General features: G+C 38.5%; 1 protein-coding gene and 1 pseudogene across 1 annotated transcript in view; both read right to left on the reverse strand.

Annotated features, from left to right (window-relative positions):
* Kcnb2 (potassium voltage-gated channel subfamily B member 2) overlaps positions 1-17,761 on the reverse strand; it is a 461,074-nt gene that overhangs the window by 31,196 nt on the left and 412,117 nt on the right. The window lies entirely within an intron of this gene.
* On the reverse strand, positions 1,199-1,529 carry LOC104861117 (annotated as a pseudogene).

Here is a 17,761-nt window from a genome sequence, read left to right on the forward strand (position 1 = left end):
TTTTAACAGGATCTACAAATAATTTTATTGAAATTGAGCAAATAACACAACAATCTTCCTATGCTGGGGAGCACCACCCCCATGCCATGTCCCACACTAGGAGCACAGAGCTTGCACTATAAGGAAAAGAACAACAACAAAAAAGTCATTTCTATGTAGAAATCAGGCTCTGCCCCAACATCATCATGTACTAGACTATTTATAAATCTTCACATTTTAAGTACAGTATTCCTTTTATATTTTTGCCCTCCTTTCTGTCCCTATCTAGGGGCCCTAGTACTTTCCCTTGATTAACCCAGAAGGGGTGAGGATACTGTGGGGGAAGAGTGGTGGGGTCCTCATAGCACTACTGGTACCAACCCTAGTATGTTGTTCATCACAGGGTAATGGACCCTCCCGACTAGGTGGTAGGGGGAATGGCTGGTGCAAAGGCAAATGGGGGGGTTAGAATAGGCTTGGGGCAACTCCCCATAGGCACAGATATCCACAGCCTGTTCTGACTCTGGCCTGTACCTCTTAACTGACGAGATGGCAATAACTAGTTGCACTGGGGAGCAATTAGCCAAGACCTGGGAAAGAGAGAAGCTACCCATTACAGTCCTCATTCTTGTTAACAACCAGCAAACTGTCCATCTGAAAGTGGGAACAAATGGCAGGTAGGTGGGAAGAATCAGGCTGGTGCTGTCCCCAGCCTCTGTCTAGTACAGGAAGAATCGAGGTAGCAAATGGCTGAAATGCTCTGACTAGGGGGTAAAGAAAGTGAGGGAAAGGAAGTTCCCACTTGTGTGGAGCTCCCAAAGCCCAGGGGCTGGAAGAAGGCAGACTTTGCATGTAAAGTGCTGTAGCTTCTAATAGTGCTGGGCCCTAGGCAAGCTTGGAGGAAAGCAGGCCAGGCAAGGAACCCAGAACCACACATTCCTGACTGGCATATGCCCTGCCATATTCCTTGCCAGGGTGGCTGGGAAAGCTGTGCTGGTAACTGTGCCATTAGCCTTTGCCAGCCACCAACCATCTCTTGTCCACACACAAACCCAAACCCAACTTATATGAGGACTGCCCTGCTCACAGCTGAAGGTTCTGGGCCAACAGTTTATTCAGGGTTGTGGCCCCTGCCTGAGTTTCTCAATGGAAGATTCACCTTGAGACTGGAAGTTTCTCACTGGGTCAAAGGGGTGCTTGTGTCTGTCACCCACCAGGCTCACACCTCATAGAGGATCACAGGGAAATCCACATGGATGCGGGGGATTCCAGCTTCATGATGCCCTGAGGAATCAGATTCTTATACACCCATCTCAGCTTGGCCTGCTTCTGGCCATTCTTGGTGACGATTTTCTCCTCATAGAACTCATGAACCAGGTCTCCCTCCTCGTCATAGAACATGGAGCCGCGCAGCATGAATATGAAGGGAGGCACTCCTCGGCCTTGAGGCCTCACCAAGGCTTGCTCAGTGCCTGAAGTCTCCAGGACACCGTCCCCCACTGCTGAGGCAAAGGGCCAAAGGCCCCAGCTTTGGAGCCACTGGCGCCCATGTCAGGGTCGCCAGCGCATGGCGACCCAGAGGCCGCTGTGCTCTCACAGTGCAGAATGAACCACCATGCCGGTCCCCAACCTTTGTCCTTAGGTGGTGCTACTCTAGAACTATATTGAACAGGAGTGGTGATAGTGGACATCCTTGTCTTGTTCCTGGTTTTAGTGTGAAGGTTTTCAGTTTTTGACCATTTAGTATGATATTGGCTGTTAGTTTTTCATAGATAGCCTTTATCAGGTTAAGATAAAGATCATCTATTCAATTTTCTGTAGGGTTTTTTTTTTATCATGAATGGGTATTGAATTTTTTGAATGCTTTTTCTGCATCTATTGAGATGATTATATGGTTTTTGTCCTTGTCTCTGTTAATAGAGTGTACTACATTTATTGATGTGCATATGTTGAGCCATCCTTGCATCCCTTGGATAAATCTGACTTGTTCTGGGTATATGATCTTCTCAATGACCCACTGTATTCTGTTTGCCAGTATCTTATTGAGTATTTTTGCATTAGGAAGATTGGTCTTTAGTTCTGTTTTTTGGTTGAGTTTTTCCATGGTTTTGGAATCAAAGTAATACTTGCTTCCAGGAATGAATTTGGAAGTATTGCTTTTCTTTCAGTTTCACTGAAGAGTTCAGAGTAGTGGTGATAGTTCTACTCTAAATGTCTCATAGAATTCAGCAGTAAAGCCATCAGGTCCTGGGCTTTTCTTTGTTGGTAAATTTTTAATTACATTTTCAATATCACTGAATGTAATTGGGATGTTTAGACTTTTTATATCTTCTTTGTTCAACTTTGGAAGTTGATATGTATCTAGGAATCTGTCCATTTCTTCTGTGTTTTCCATTTTATTAGAGTACAGCTTTTTGAAGTAGGTATTGATGATCCTCTGGATTTCTACTGGAAGGTGACTTCACCTTTTTCATTCCTAATTGCATGGATTTGAGCCTTTTCTTTCCTTTTTTTGATAAGTTTGGCTAAGGGTTTATCAATTTTATTTATTCTTTCCAAAAACCAACTCTTCAATTCACTGATTTTTTGTATCATTCTCTCCATTGCATTAATTTCTGCTCTGATCTTTATAATTTTCTCACCTGTATGAAATTTTGGTTTGTCTTGCTCTTCATTTTTTAGAATCTTAAGGTTAAGCATTAGATTGTTTATTTGAGCTTGCTCTGTTTTCCTCATATGGTCATTTACTGCTATGAATTTCCCTTGTAGAACTGCTTTCATTGTGTCCCATAGATTCCTGTATGTTATACTGGCATTCTCATTTAATCACAGAAACTGTCTAATTTCTTCTTTAATTTCCTCTGTGACCCAATGGTTATTCACCAGGTTGTTACTTCATTTCCAGGTGTTTATGGAGTTCTTGCATTTTCTTAGCTATTGATCTCCAGTTTAATTGCACTAAGGCCTGATAATATACAGGGGATAACTTGAATTCCTTTGCATCTACTTAAGCGTGCTCTATGAACTAGCATGTGGTCTATTTTGGAGAATGACCCATGTGCAGCCAAAAAGAATGTATATTCTGATTTTGTAGGGTGGCACACTCTGTAGACATCTACTAAGTCCATTTGTTCTAGGACTTGGTTCAATCCTGTTATTTTGTTATTGATTATTTATCTAGATGATCTGTGTATTTGTGTCAGTGGAGTATTGAGGTTCCCCCACTACAATTGTATTAGTAGTAGCACCTTATTTTAATGGTATAACATACACATACATACAAATATCACATTTGTATATGCAAATACATGAATATATTTTTTGGACATGATAATACTGATAAATGGTCCTAGCTGTGCTAGAACTGTATGTGATTAAAAGCCCTCTGGACACTATTTACTCACAAAGTGATGTTATTTTATTTGTGGTCACAGCTGTTGTTTGCAGAGTTACTGAGTGCAGCTCTGTCTTTTAAACTTGTATGCCTTCTAAATGCCAGGCTAGTTTTGTATTTGCCAAGATGCTAAAAATTTAACATCACCAAACAGGCAGAGGACTTCACTAAACACATTGTAGTACATAAAACTGGAATCTACTGAGCCTTGGCTGCTGCAGGTCAACTGCACTCCATTAAACAGCCTTTGTGAGGCTAAGAGGTTTGGACATCAGGAAATACTGAGTTACTGGCTTTCTCCTATAGGAGTAATATTTTATCATTTTAGGTAACTAGGTAAACATAATAAAATAAAGTTCATTTTGGTACATTAGTCACAAACTAGCTTAGAATTATTTAAAAGAGTTTTCAGATTTTGTCCCACACTAAGTATTCAACCCAAAGTATACCTATTAAATATGTATTATTCTCATCAAGCTTCTATTTATGTGCAAATCCATTGAATGCCATCTGTGGCCCTTAGACTTTCTTAACTATTTTCTAAAACAATAAGGTGAGGAGACAAAGCTAAGCTTTCTCTATAAACAACAGAGTTAACATAATAATAGTTGGGAAAAAAACCATGGTGTCATCCCAATCTCCAGCCTCTTGTTGCATAAGAGTAAATATTTGCTTCTGAAAGTTTAAGTAGATCAGAAAACAAAGCACAGACAGATGATGGCTTAGTGCTTCTGCAAAAGACACAACTTTTATGCTGCTTGATCTTTTCTCTTTCAATTTCTCATTCTAATGATATGGTTGGGAGATTGTCAGGTACCATAGATTTGGCAGATAAACAAAGAACACTAAAATTCATAGTAGGAATAGGCTGAAAGGAACCAATTTGCTCTCTAAAAAACTGTGACTAGATAGGTTGACAATGCTAACATAGTTCCCCAATTGTATATTGGCATTCCTAGCCAGCCTGGGAAACACTGCAGGGGAAGTTTGGTTTATAGCTACTTTTCAGCCTGTTTCTCCCTTTCCTCTTTTCATCGTTCATGTACCTGTCTTCCTTTGCTTACCTTCTCTTCCTTTCCCTTCCTGTCCTTTGTGGGTGGGGCCCTTTGGGGCCTGTGTAAGGCTTTCTAATATAGCACTGCCATTTCTATCCTTTCCTCCTATTCTTTCTCTTCTGCATTGAAATTTCTTAGCAAATTTTGCTTCTAACTCAAGTCCAATCATCCTGATACCATTGTGAGAGGTGGATTAAATCTTGGAAATAGCCTATTTGCCCATCAGATGGAAACTGGATAAAGAAGATGTGGTTTTTCTATAAAATGGAATATTACTCAGCCATAAAGAATGAGAAAATAGATTCATTCACAGGAAAATGGATACATATTGAAGATATACTCCTAAGTGAAATAAATAAGGCACGCATGTGTAAATACCAAATAGTTTCTCTGGTGTGAATAATCTGCAATAATACAGAAGATCCTAATAAGATTACTGACATTGAGAAATGGGAAGAAAGGAGTTAAAGGTATAGGGAAGGTGGGACTGGTAGGGGAAGGGTAAAAAGGGAAAAGAAAAAAATGTGAGATAATGAAAAGATGGAAATAAAGTGGTTGTAGATGGGGAGGGGAGGAGGGGGTGAGGGGAGGGCAGGGACAAGGTGAAAAAATGAGAACCAAGACTTGTCGTAGCGGTACAAGATCCCAACAATGAATGTAACTGTACTGTATCCCTAAAATGTACCAATAAACTCAATTAAAGCTGAAAAAAAAGAAAGAATATAGCAAAGTTCGAAAAACAAAACAAAACAAAAAAATCTTGACCCAGAAAGCCTATCTTTATCAAGAAATTCAATGCCAGGCAATGGAGACATATTTGAGTAGTAGAACTTTTAAACTGTGCCACAAAATGTTTAACCTACTAATTGTAAGACTGATATTTCTGGAGAAATATGCTTTGGAACAACAATTATTCTTTTAATAGTTTACCACATATGTAAGTGGTATAAATCATTTTCTTCTCCCAATTTCAATCTTGTTGACAGTACAGAATTTTATTTAAACTGAAACCTGAACACTTGGCTTCATTTATTCCACAAACAATTGTCAATTAAGACATTTGAAAATAGAGTGAATTTATTGACTAGGACTTAGGCTTTTAGCTCTAGAATTTATTCTAATTTTCAATAAAATGACCATATGCTCATGTAAGAACAGCAGAAATAAATTCTCTCATTTATATTGTCTCTTTTTGGCTTTCTTTCTTTTTTTTTATCTGAACATTGCAATAAGGGTGATATATCACATATTAATGACTGCTTTTAGTCAACTGATTATAGTATTTATTCTTTCTCATTTCACTGAGGGTATGTTCAGTGCTAACTTCAACCTTTTGATTCTTAGTTTCTCTTAGCCACAGATTTATTTTATTTGATTTGTTCACTTTCTAAATTATAACTCTTTTATCAACTTTACTACTTCTCAGCTTAAAGATTTACCATGGTTGATGTCTATAAATTTCCTTTATAATTAACAACCTTTTTTATATACAACCAACCTTCCATAAAGGTATGTGGTAGTGAAAGTGCTTTCAAATTAACCCCTTATGTAAGTAAATTAATGGCGTTTCTTTGCCTAAGATTTCTCAGGGCTCCCAGTGTCTCACAGGTTCTCTGCATTAATTTCCTGATTTAGAAATAGTTTCCTGAGATCAGTTCCACATTTCTACCTCCTCTAGGCTATTTCCACTTACATAACTATTGGTCCTTCTAGTCTTAAAGAGGTGAAAAAGGATGCTGATGATGTCCTCCAATCCATCTCATTACAATGAATCCTCCCAAATTTAATTTCTATTGCAAGTACAGTTTTATTCATATTTCCAGACCTGACTTGAAGTTTCTTTCTGACTCTAATATTCGGTGTTGCTGTCTACGTTTATGTATAACTCTTCCTCAAGCTTCCTATCCAAGTTCCCAAATTTTAGTGATTTCACTCTTCAAGAACTGCTTACCAATCCATCTTTCTCCCTTTTTGCTCTCCTCCTGTTAATTCATTCCTAAACAATGACATTAGCTTCCAAATGGAACTGTTTCTAGTTTGCCCATATTCTTTCTGGGGATGGAATGGATGGAGAGAAAAGGCAATTCAAGGAGCAGAGTATTCTTTCCATTGCTTCTATTTCACTTTCCCTGTAGTTTCTTCCTGTTATTTAGGGACTAAGCATTTGTCTCATCTCTTCTTCTGGATTACAACTCCTCAGTGACATATTTGCTTAAAATCTATTTTCTTTAACTTGTACATAATGCTTACACTTAGATACTTAATGAATGAAATTTAATCAATACTATTTATGAATTTATTTCTACTTTTTGGTACCAGGGATCGAACTCAGGACCTCGTGCTTGTGAGGCAGGCAGTGGCACCGCTGAGCTAAATCCCTGGCTATGAATTTATTCTTAAATTCTCAAAATCAGTTAATTTCACAATTTCAATGTAAATGTCTCTCGTTTATCTGTTTAAAATTCTTTTATCCCCCATACATCAAATTTTCCTGTTTAAATCACTGGATATCTTAACCACTTTTGTGTCATTCAGTTGCATTGTCAGGTAGGCAAATTCTCTTACTTTAACTCCACATAGAAATTAAAACCACACAACACAAACTATTGCATCCACACAACCCAAAAGAGAACTTTTCTTCTAAAAGCATGACGATTTTCAATTATACACGGTCATGGCTAGTGAGATTAGAAAGTTTAAACAGAGAATTCAAAGTGTTTTAAACTAACTCAAAACAAACAAAAGAATAGTATTGCCACCTCTCTATAAAGTTTCCTCCTCTCTAAAATTCACGTTCTCTCATCCTGCTATAGCTTAAATGTTTGTGCCTCCTCAAATTCATATGCTGAAATTCTAACCTTCAAGGTGATGGTGTTAGGAGATGGGGCCCTCAGAAGGTGATCAAGTGAGAAGGGTGGAGCCCTCCTGAAGGGTTTTGTGTCTTTATCAGAGGCCTGAGTGAGACCCCATGTGAGGATGTCATGAGATGGCATCTACAAAAAGAAATGAGCCCTCACTAGAAGCAGAGTTAACCAATGCCTTGATCTTGGCTTCTCAACTTCCAGAACTGTGAAAAATGTTTCTGTTGTTTATAAGGCACTCAATGTTTAGTATTTTGTTAATACAGCCTGAACAAACTAGAACACATCCTTTCCACCACTTCTTCTTTCTGAACTATTTCTTGTAATAAAAACTTAGGAAAGTAACAGTTTTCAAAACATGATCCCAACACCAACCAACCGAAATAACAGTTGAGAATTAGCATGATTTCACATTCATGACATTTTGGATGGAAAGCACCATCTCTGTGGGAACAAAATAACATGTGAGTGTTCCAGAGGAGACAAGAGCCTCTGATATGTCAGGTGTGGTGGCACATACCTGTAATCTTAACAATTCAGACGCTGAGGCAGAAGTTCGAGGCCAGCCTAGACTACATAGTGAGTTCAGGACCAGCCTAGTCTATACAGCAAGATCCTGTCTCAAAAACAAAACAAAACACCTCTGATCTGGTAAGACCAGGTTTGATTCCTGAGAGGGCCACACCAGAGGGGAAGCACCTATTGAGAGTCTCCTGTGAAATCAGGAATGATGAACATCTGTTTTCTGGCTTCTGAGGTTGTAGAATCTGTGACACTCTCTTACCTAACCTTGGAATGCTGATGTTCAATCAATGGCTGGTGGGTCAAAATAAAAGGACAGGAATAAGTGTCCAACACCAGACACCAACTTGGTGTCTGTCTCACCCAACCAGAGTTAATTGATGCAGGATGTTATAAAATAGTTTTGTATATCAGGGAGAATAGAAATCCTGTGCTTCAGTTACTATATAAATAGCTGGACACATCTGATTTTTTCTTTTTCAAATGTAATCTCCCAAAGGGAAGATTCTGTATCTTATCAACATACTGTCCATATCCAGTACATATTAAATAATAATGAGAAACACTGCATATTCCTAATCAATTATGACTGAAGACTAGGAAGTGAAGCTTGTTCTCACCAGTAGGTGTCTCTGTCCCATCGTGCTGTGCCCCAACTTTGCCCAGGTTTCTCGGGGAAGTACATATGTTACATAAAAGGCATCTTTTCTTTAGAAATTGTATACTTTAAAGAGAAAATATAAAATGCCTTCTCTTTTTATTTATATTCACTTTATCTCTGAATTTGTCCTCACTTCATAGTACTGGTTGCTGAAAGTGTTGGAGGGGGTTTTCAAGATAAACTCCCTATTCAGTCTTTGGTACTTAAATTAGCTTTGTTGCTAAGCTTTCTCTCTGTTGAATCAGTGGTGCATTTCTGAGCAAAATAGCAATAAATAAGTTTCCGGTGAGACTGATTAAAAGGTTAGAGTCTTTCTCCAAAATATTCATCTCCAATGAAGCCCTGGGTTAACCATCCTCTGGACTATGCAAGTATTTGTCTTAAGTGTTAGTTATTGGACAATGGCATACATAACAGTTAAGCTTGCAACCCCTGGCCTCAAACTATTTGGGTCCAAATCCTGGCTCTGCCTCTTATTTCCTGCTCCATCTTCTTTGATCTACTTATTCATGTTGTGCTTCAGTTTCCTCATGTATAAATGACAATTACTATAACACTATTATTTTATGATAAAGTTGTAGAAATTAAACATCTTTGTATCTAAAGTGCTCAGCTCACTGCATGTCATGTAATAGGCTATATGCATCTTTTATATATACAAGATACATGCAAGTAGGTATATATCTCCATCCTGTTTCCACTTTGACATATCTGAACTGAGGCAATAGGTAACCATAGGGCATACGTACACCTTCTTTGTGACTTGTCTCATGAAAGCTGTGAATACTGGCATAATGACACTGTCTGTGGGGTTTTCCCTGGAGTTAGTTATTTCTCTCACTATATACATTTTCACACAGGGAAGGTCATCTGTCATCTTCAGAACACCTTGGGGAGATTTTCCACCCAATACCACCCAGGCAAGTCCTTTCCATGTGGAGGTAGCTTACATGCTTGGGTTGTTACAAGCACAGATTTGAGTTCAACTTGGGCAATTTAGTGACTTAGAAAAACTCTGTTTAAAAAAGAGGGAAGTGAAGTAAATAAGGACTAAATAATGGAAAAAAAAACAGCCATGAAGATACACAGATATTTTCATGACACAGTTCAGGATCTATCTCCTGGACTCCTGAAAAACAAACTTTATTAGGATATAAAATTATAAAATTAATGGAGAGAGATAGCAAACAGTGACATGCACTTATGTGCTCATGCCAGTTTCTTAAATACACTTTGGTGCTATTGTTGTCTGCAGTCAGGGAAATAAAGACAAAGAATCAAAGACCCCAAACAGTGCTATGGCAATGCCATATGCTAGGTGACAACTGTGTTCACCACTGCCGTGACAGCTACTACTGCTGTCCTCATTATTCAAGGTGGAAAACTAGCGCACAGAGAGATTTTTAGTAAGTTGTCCATAGCTAGTAAGTGGCAGACCTAGGATTCCAACCCAACCAGCCCCTCTCTAAAGATGTCCTTGATAAACAAAGAATTAACAACACAGCAATCCTCAAACTTAAGATTGTACAGTGAGAATTACCTGCTGCAGTTCAGCTCATTGAGATGATGCCATCTTCCTAGGAATCTTGGCTAAAATGGCAGTGTTCGTAAGAGAAGAGTGCTCAGCCAGGGCCCTGGCTGTAGTCTGATCAGGGACATTGTAGTACATACACTCTGGTCTAAAAGCGAATCATTTGGTGCTCAGGCCTTTTATCTTCCCAGTGCTATTACCAGGTGGAAGACTTTGGTGTGTGCCTCTCTCTCTCTCTCTCTTTTTCTGTGTGTGTGTGTGTGTGTGTGTGTGTGTGTGTGTGTGTGTGTGTGTGCACACACATGCTCCTATGTGGGTTTGGTAGGAATAAGGTGACTTGAATTGTGATCATATACAATGTCTACAGAAGGATAAGTGCCGATTCCAAATCTGTGTGTTCTCTCTGGGTGGACAGAAGGTAAAGTTATTTTAGAATCCACAAATCATTGAGAAGACCCTGAAATGGGGTATAGAGATTTGTAGACTGTCATCAGAGTTTCTGCTCTGCGTTAATGCTCTAAATGGGAAAATGAATTCTCTAAGTGAATATACACGCAATGCAGGAAATTGCTACTGATGCTATATAGAGTTTAATTCCTTTTCAAAAAAGCCTTGAGATCAGAATAAATACGTTATGCTTGGACGTGCATTCAAGAAGTCTCCATATGAACTGACTTTAGAATTATTATTTTCCCTTTCCCTTGCTAGCACCTGACGATGCATGATAAAACAGAGTGGGGCATCCAAATCCAGGCCCTGGAGGTGTTTTTTGCTGTACACTGAGCCAGAGCACTGAGGTAAATTTACATTTCCACAGCCAAAACACATTTTTACTTTGTTCTCATGGCCCTGACTTCACTTGTTTTTTAAATAAAAAGTCTGCATATGAAGTAGTGATCCATATCTGGAAACTTCTCTCTACCTGCTGCAATTTTGCTTTTGTCTTTCCCCTGAAACTCTCGTCTCAGGGTCACTGGCCCTTACTTGTCCTTGAATATCCTTGAGTACAATGACATTTCATAGTCTTTATCTTTTTTGACTCCCCATAGACTTTTTTTTCCCGGTACTGGTGATTGAATTTGGGTCCTTGTGCTTGGGAGGCAGGTGGCGGCACCACTGAGCTAAGTCCCTGACCCTCCCATAGACTTTTATTCTAATGACCACTTCCTCTTTGATCTCATCACGATGTAGCGCTCTCTTTGCTTTTCTCTTACTTTCCTGGCTACTTCTCAACCTTCAGCATGTGATGCCCTTTACGTATCCCTTCAATGCTGGTGTCCTTTGTTATACTCTTCTCATGAGCATTTCTTCCCACCAAAGTCTATACACTGGTAGTTCTCAACTCTACATTTCTGGAGTAGCTGTTTCTATCAGTACTACTACCATGATGGTGACTACTACTACAACAACAACTACTACCAAAGATTTATTGAAGTAAGTGCTCTATGAGCATTATTTCATCTAATATCTAATGAAGCAGATAATATTATTTCCTCACTTTATAATCACTTATGATGTTCTCTCTTTCCTGTGATTTTTGCACATGTGGATCCCTGAGTCTGATAGGTTCTTCCTTTTCTTTCATTAATGCCTTTCCTCATTAATGCCTCATTCTGGTATGCAATTGAGATTACATGTCTTCTGGGACCACATGTGCCCTGGGACCAGGCTGGGTGCAGCTCCTAGTTAGTGTACCTTCAACTCTCCTTGCCTTTCTTGTCAGAATACTCACCGCACTGAGCTATGCTTGCTTATCTGTTGCTATCTGGCTTATCAGTTTCTAAGCTTTGTAAGGACAGCAGCCATACCAACATCCACTTGTTTAGTCCTTCTACCCCCAGGACACAGTACATGACCAATGCTTACTAAATATTGACTATTTTTCTGACTAAACCTGCAGTTTCAATCTTCTTGCGGCTGTCTAAAAAATAACCAGGAAGAATAATAGCAACTTGTCGTTCTTCTGATATTGCTACATGTTGTCAAATCCACGTGTGATTTAGTCCCCAAGCTCCAGGATATTTTTCCTCTCTATGAAACCTTCACTTCCTTTTTGATTTCATGATGGTATAGGTCTCTCTCCTGGGTCAAGGAATTCATACAAGCTAGTCCCTATTCTATCTATGGGAAAAGAGATAAAGCTCTAAAGAGTATTTCTTGCAGCCCTTATTAATCTTCTCACAAGGCTAGGATGTTGTAGGTTCTATGACTCAGCCCCTCTGCTCCTGCTGTTCTGCAGCTGTTGTCTTTGTCTGAACTTCATCATCTGGTCCTGGGCCACAGCAGCACAACCCTACTCTTCCTGCCTCTTACTCTTCCATCCCCAAGCCTCTACCCTTCAGTCTGCCACCTCAGTGAGATTCCCAAAGTCCTAACATGATCATTGTTGTTTTGAATCTGTTAGCTTCTTGCCCTCTACAAGATAATATCAAAATGCTCTAGCAGGCTGTTTATAATTGTGTCCCAAATTTACCTTTTCCGTCTCATCTGCTTTGCAAGTCCAGTAATACTTATTTTGTCACAATATTCTATGAGCTTTTGGAGGGAAGAAATTGCTTCATTCATCAATCCATCCATTCATCACCCACCTATCAATCCAATAAACTGGGTGGTACTGTGTACTGAGTACTGGAATAAATTCCTGAGCAAATTTAGACATAATTCCTGTTCTCAAGTTTGGGAGACAAGAATTAAGCAAATAATTAATCAATGAATCAGTAATTTACAATTGAAATTAGATCTATGAAGGTAAGACTGAGGTGCTAAACAACAAAAGTAATGGCTTTACAATAGAGTTCAAGAATGTTTCTCCAAGGAAATGATGCTTGAGATGAAGGAATTAACTATATGTAGAAGGGAGAGAAAAGTTTGTAATTCCTTCACTGTTCAAAGCTCTCCAGTGTATATCACAGAAGAAATGCTCAATAGATACTCACTGAATGAATCAGGAAAGGTGGGGAAAGTACTTAAGAAAAAGTCAGTGTAGACTTTGCCTACACTGACTAATGATGACTAATTGAGTTATACACACAGTGCAAATCAAAGCCTCAGAGTTTCCAGAATGTGTCAGGAGAAGAGATGAAGAGTCTTTGTTCGAGTGGAGGATGACAGTTCCCATAGACAGGTGTGCAACTACTGATACCTTAGGAAGCTGGGAAAAAGATAGCTTTTTTCCTTAAATCAAATAAAAAGGAAAAAGGAATTAAAGCTTAATGCAAGAACTACTTAATTCAGGTTGTAAACTTTATTATGAAACATTCGGGGGAGGCTAAGGATAAAGTTTTGACCTCCATTGGTTCACAGACAATAGGGAGGCCAGCCTCAGCTTCTTCTGAATCTAAGTGACTAAATACTGTGACATACTGTACAGGTAAAGGGGGGGAGGGAGAAGAGGAAGGAGAGGCAGAGGGAGAGGGAGAGGGAGAAGGAGAGGGAGAGAGATCAAGTGCTTTGAGGGCTCACCTTTGGCATGGTCTTATAATAGGGACTTATGGAACAGAACTGCACAGCCCAAGTTGATAACTAGAAGCAGGATGAAATTTGGTGTCCCTACCTTCACTTTTGTTATATGTCTGCTTTATTAGCTTAAAACTTTGGGTTAGATCCCTACTGAATTCTGCAGATAGGCATGTTAGTCATGTAAGGAGTTTCTGTCTAAAAACTGGCAATACAAGGTTTATTTGCCCTAAATTTACCTAATCTGTTTCATCTTTGTTCAGGACTGAGGACACCAAGATAAAAATAACTAAGGCATTTTTAAGATTTACAGGAATATTCAATTGCCATCTTTTACAGTGACCTCTTCCAGACCTCCTGGAATGGTGCCCAGAAGTCTCCAGTCTTTATCTTAAACCTGTGGCTACCTGGGGTTTCCAGGAAAAAGGAAAACCTCACAGGAGAATCACTCCATGATGAGGTCATCCACCCTTAAGTTGGAGGAATTACTCCATTAGGGAAGCAAGGCTCCCCCTCCGAGCAGGAACAGTCATCTGGGAACTGCATTGCCCCCTCAAGCCATAAAGAATTCTCTGCAGCCACCTCATAGAACCAGCTCTGAGACATCAACAAGACCCTGACTTGGCCAGGATTATCTAGTTTGTCAGTTACCCAAAGCCCCAACCCTTTCCTTTGTTCCCCTTTTCTATAAAATCTCAAATTTCCCAACAGCCCCTTGGAGACAGATCTTGAACCTCTTTATCTGTTTTTCTCTGTGTGGCCACACTGATTGAAGCTTTCTTCCTACCTGTCATTGCTGCTTGTCTCCTTGCTTGGTATTTTGGGATGGATGACCAAAGTGAGCTGAAGTCTACTGGGGCTCCCGAAGCAGAGGCTTCCATTTGAAAATGCTGGTAACAGCTTGACTTAAGATCCTTTTAAACAAAGCTTTGATTTCTATTTGCAAACACTTTTATGCAGAGAGATCTAAATATGTCTTTGTGTTCTTCCAGGTAAAATTCTTCTCTAAAAGATGCCTGAAGACTCCAGGGACTTGAAACAGGGTCTTCCCTGCTAGGCATTCTGTGAGCTTTGGACTGAGTTGTGAATCTATCTTCTACTCTGTCATGTACAGCTTTTTAAAAATATATACTTTTAAATAGTTTTTAAAGATTGCAACTTGGTTTTATTTATCAAGGATGCTTCATGGTTGGTTAATTCTTTGTAAATAAAAGTAGCAAGTAACACATACTTACCAGCAAGTACCTATTTTTACTTCCAAGCAAACAAACATTGATTTGCTTGTCTGCTATTAATGGTAACATTCTATGGCAGTACTGACTGTGCCACATGTAGGCTTAGCCTATAGGGAGATATACTTTGTGATCTTAGATACACATGACTATAATTGTCCTGTGCATCCTTCAAGAGCAGGTAATATGAGGTCACAAATGGTAGCTCTGGTGGCAAAAGTGTGATATTTATAATGGAAAACTTAACATTAATTAGAAAGCAATCAAATGACAAGGCAGTGGCTGCTGTCGGGAAAGATATATTTTAAAAAGTCAAAACATTGTGAGTCACTGTCTTACAATGCAATTCTCTACTTCGGCTCCACCTCATTAATTTGCAAACCAACTTCTACTCTAAGAGAGGAAATGATTTTTACATAAAATCCCGAGCAGTTTTCTTTTACTGTATAGTTGAGTTTTATAGAGTATCTTTAAAACAATAGAATATTTTGGTTTTTAAAAAATGGAAACATAATTTTTCTATGTTATAAATCTTGTTTAAGTTGACCTAATCCTAGGATTAATGCAGATGATCCAAATCTCTTCCTGGAAATGTTTTCAGTATTAGCTATAGTCAGAAGATTTATTGGGGAATAAAAAGCTAAAGATTCACTGGCATCTTAAAATAGGAGTATAGCTGAAAAACTAACAGGATTAAGACATCAAGAAGAATTTCTTCTTCTTCCTCTTTTTTTTGTTTTTTTTTTTTAGTGGAAAAGAAAGAGCAAAAGGCACAATGCCAAGTTCTCACTTTGCTTTATATTTTCCGCCCATCACCTAAGGCTTCCTTATATTCACAGCAAACAGCTTCACTTGCATCCAGAAATGAAGCTGAAGGTATTTATTTGAAGGCAAATAGCAGGTTCAGGACTGCTGGACAATTTAACCAGTGACTTGAAAGGAAGAAGAGAGACAATGGAATAGTGGCTTGTTTCAGATGATAGACAAGAAAGGTTTGGCATAAGGGGAATCCTACGGATTTGGCCTGAAATTATCCCTACTGTAAGTAGTGTCCAGGTCAGATTCCATACTCCTTCATATACCTTTATAAGCAGCCTGAAGTTCTGACAGCAGTTCCTGACAGTCTAGTGGTTTTGGCTGAATAAGTCAGTCTTTCCAATATTTTTGGTGGGTTCAGGGTTAAAGTTATTTTACTGGACCAGACTCAGGCATCTGACTGACGGCCACGGCCCTCTGACTAGAAGCAAACTTGCCACACACAGACATACACCTCGCCCATGCTGAAATGTTCTGTCGCACAGTGGACATTCAATAGCATTGCAATACTTATGCTCTTGGGGAATCAGAAGCCAATATCCGCAGCAGAGGACTTCAGGTTACTGCATGGAGCAGTCCCTCTACTCTGCGTATGTATATATTGTTTTGCTGAAAGTTTTCTTATAGAAATGCTTCCCAACATTAAAGTTCACTTAACTTTTTAAGTCTCTTATAATTTTAGCTCATAAATATTTCACTAAGGTTCTGTTTTTTCCTTGAGATTACATTTCCAAGCATTTCCCCCTAAATTCATCTGAATGGCCACAGTGGAGCAGAGAACTAGAACTGTAGGGTCCTGTGACTTGGGGACACTGCAGGGGGAGGAAATGGGGAAGGACAGGAGAGAATCTTTGATAAAACTTCTAATTCAGCCTGCAAATGCATTTTATCAGCCTACAGTGAGCTTTAAATATATTCAATTATCTTCGTTTTCAGAAGTCAAGCTTAGTTTCTAAGAGAGTTTGAGAAACTTTGAAAGACTGGTGTTTCGGCAATTTAAACAATTTGATATTTAGAAGTCAGAGACCCATTGAAAATAAGGGTAACATTTCGTGGGTATGTTTCAAGGCTATAAGATGATCATAAGTGGTTCTCCTGATCTTGTGGAAGAGTTCAGTTATAGCTATCTGTCATCCACCCATCCATCCATCCATCCATCCATTCGTCTACACATCTATTCTGTACAAGGTGCATGAAATATAACAGTGAATAAGACAAGGTTTCTGCCTCCTTCATGCAGAAGAAAAGAGGGAGGAAAAGAAGAAGAGAAGTAAGGAAAGAGAAAAAGGAGGGCTTTAAAGCGAAAGTTTATATTATGAAGTGATACATTTTCAAGTGTAAGTATATATTAAGTGCTATGGGAGTATGAATGAAGATTGCTTTACCAAAGCTAATTAGAAGCAACAAGCTTAGCTAATTTAATTTATATCTCTGAATAACCACTTTGAATAACCCAATTTCAAAAAGTCTAATATTATCTGTATATACTTAAAAACAGCATGATAGTTATGTGTTTTAGTGCTGTACTTATTTATAACTACATCAATATACAAAAGTCATTGATGATACAGCTATCTTCTTTATATAAAAACAAATCATTTTGATGAACAGAGTTGAAGATGCAAAAAGATGAAAAAAATTAAAGAGTGAAAAATTGGAATATTTCAGATACTTTCTATTCCTACAACACCTTTAAAAGTAACTTAGTGATCTAATTTTATTTATACTCTTCATATAGGAATTAGGCTGTTTGGACCAATGTTATTTGTTTATATTTCCACATGGTTTTATCTCTCCTGTTAGCATGTAGTCTTACCAGGGGCAAAGAGCCATGTCTTATCCATCTAAGTACTATTTAAAATTAAGCTTTTGTTGAATAAAGATTTTTTTTGTTCTAAAACTTGAGTAAATAGAAAGGGAAATTTATACATTATTTAACTGATCAGGACTGAGGTACCCAGCTTCTCAGATGTCTGACTTTCATGAGGAAGATCATCTTTTCAGAGGTTGATTTAGGGTCAAGGAATATTTGAGAAGTATTTTTATCAACTTTAATCTTCTTCTATTGCAAAGAACTGGCATGATTTCCTATAAGCAGCTTTTGAGGTCAACATGAGATTTTCAATGTTTGCCTTCAAAACAACTTTTTTTTTCTTTTTCTTTTTTTTTGAAGAGATGGCTCTCACTATGTTGCTGAGGTTGGCCTCAGCTTAAATAATACTTCTGCCTCAGCCTCTGAAGTAGATGAAACTAT

This window comes from Fukomys damarensis, unplaced genomic scaffold, assembly GCF_012274545.1.
Source record: "Fukomys damarensis isolate Sample0158 unplaced genomic scaffold, DMR_v1.0_HiC HiC_scaffold_5, whole genome shotgun sequence".
NCBI lineage: Eukaryota > Metazoa > Chordata > Mammalia > Rodentia > Bathyergidae > Fukomys > Fukomys damarensis.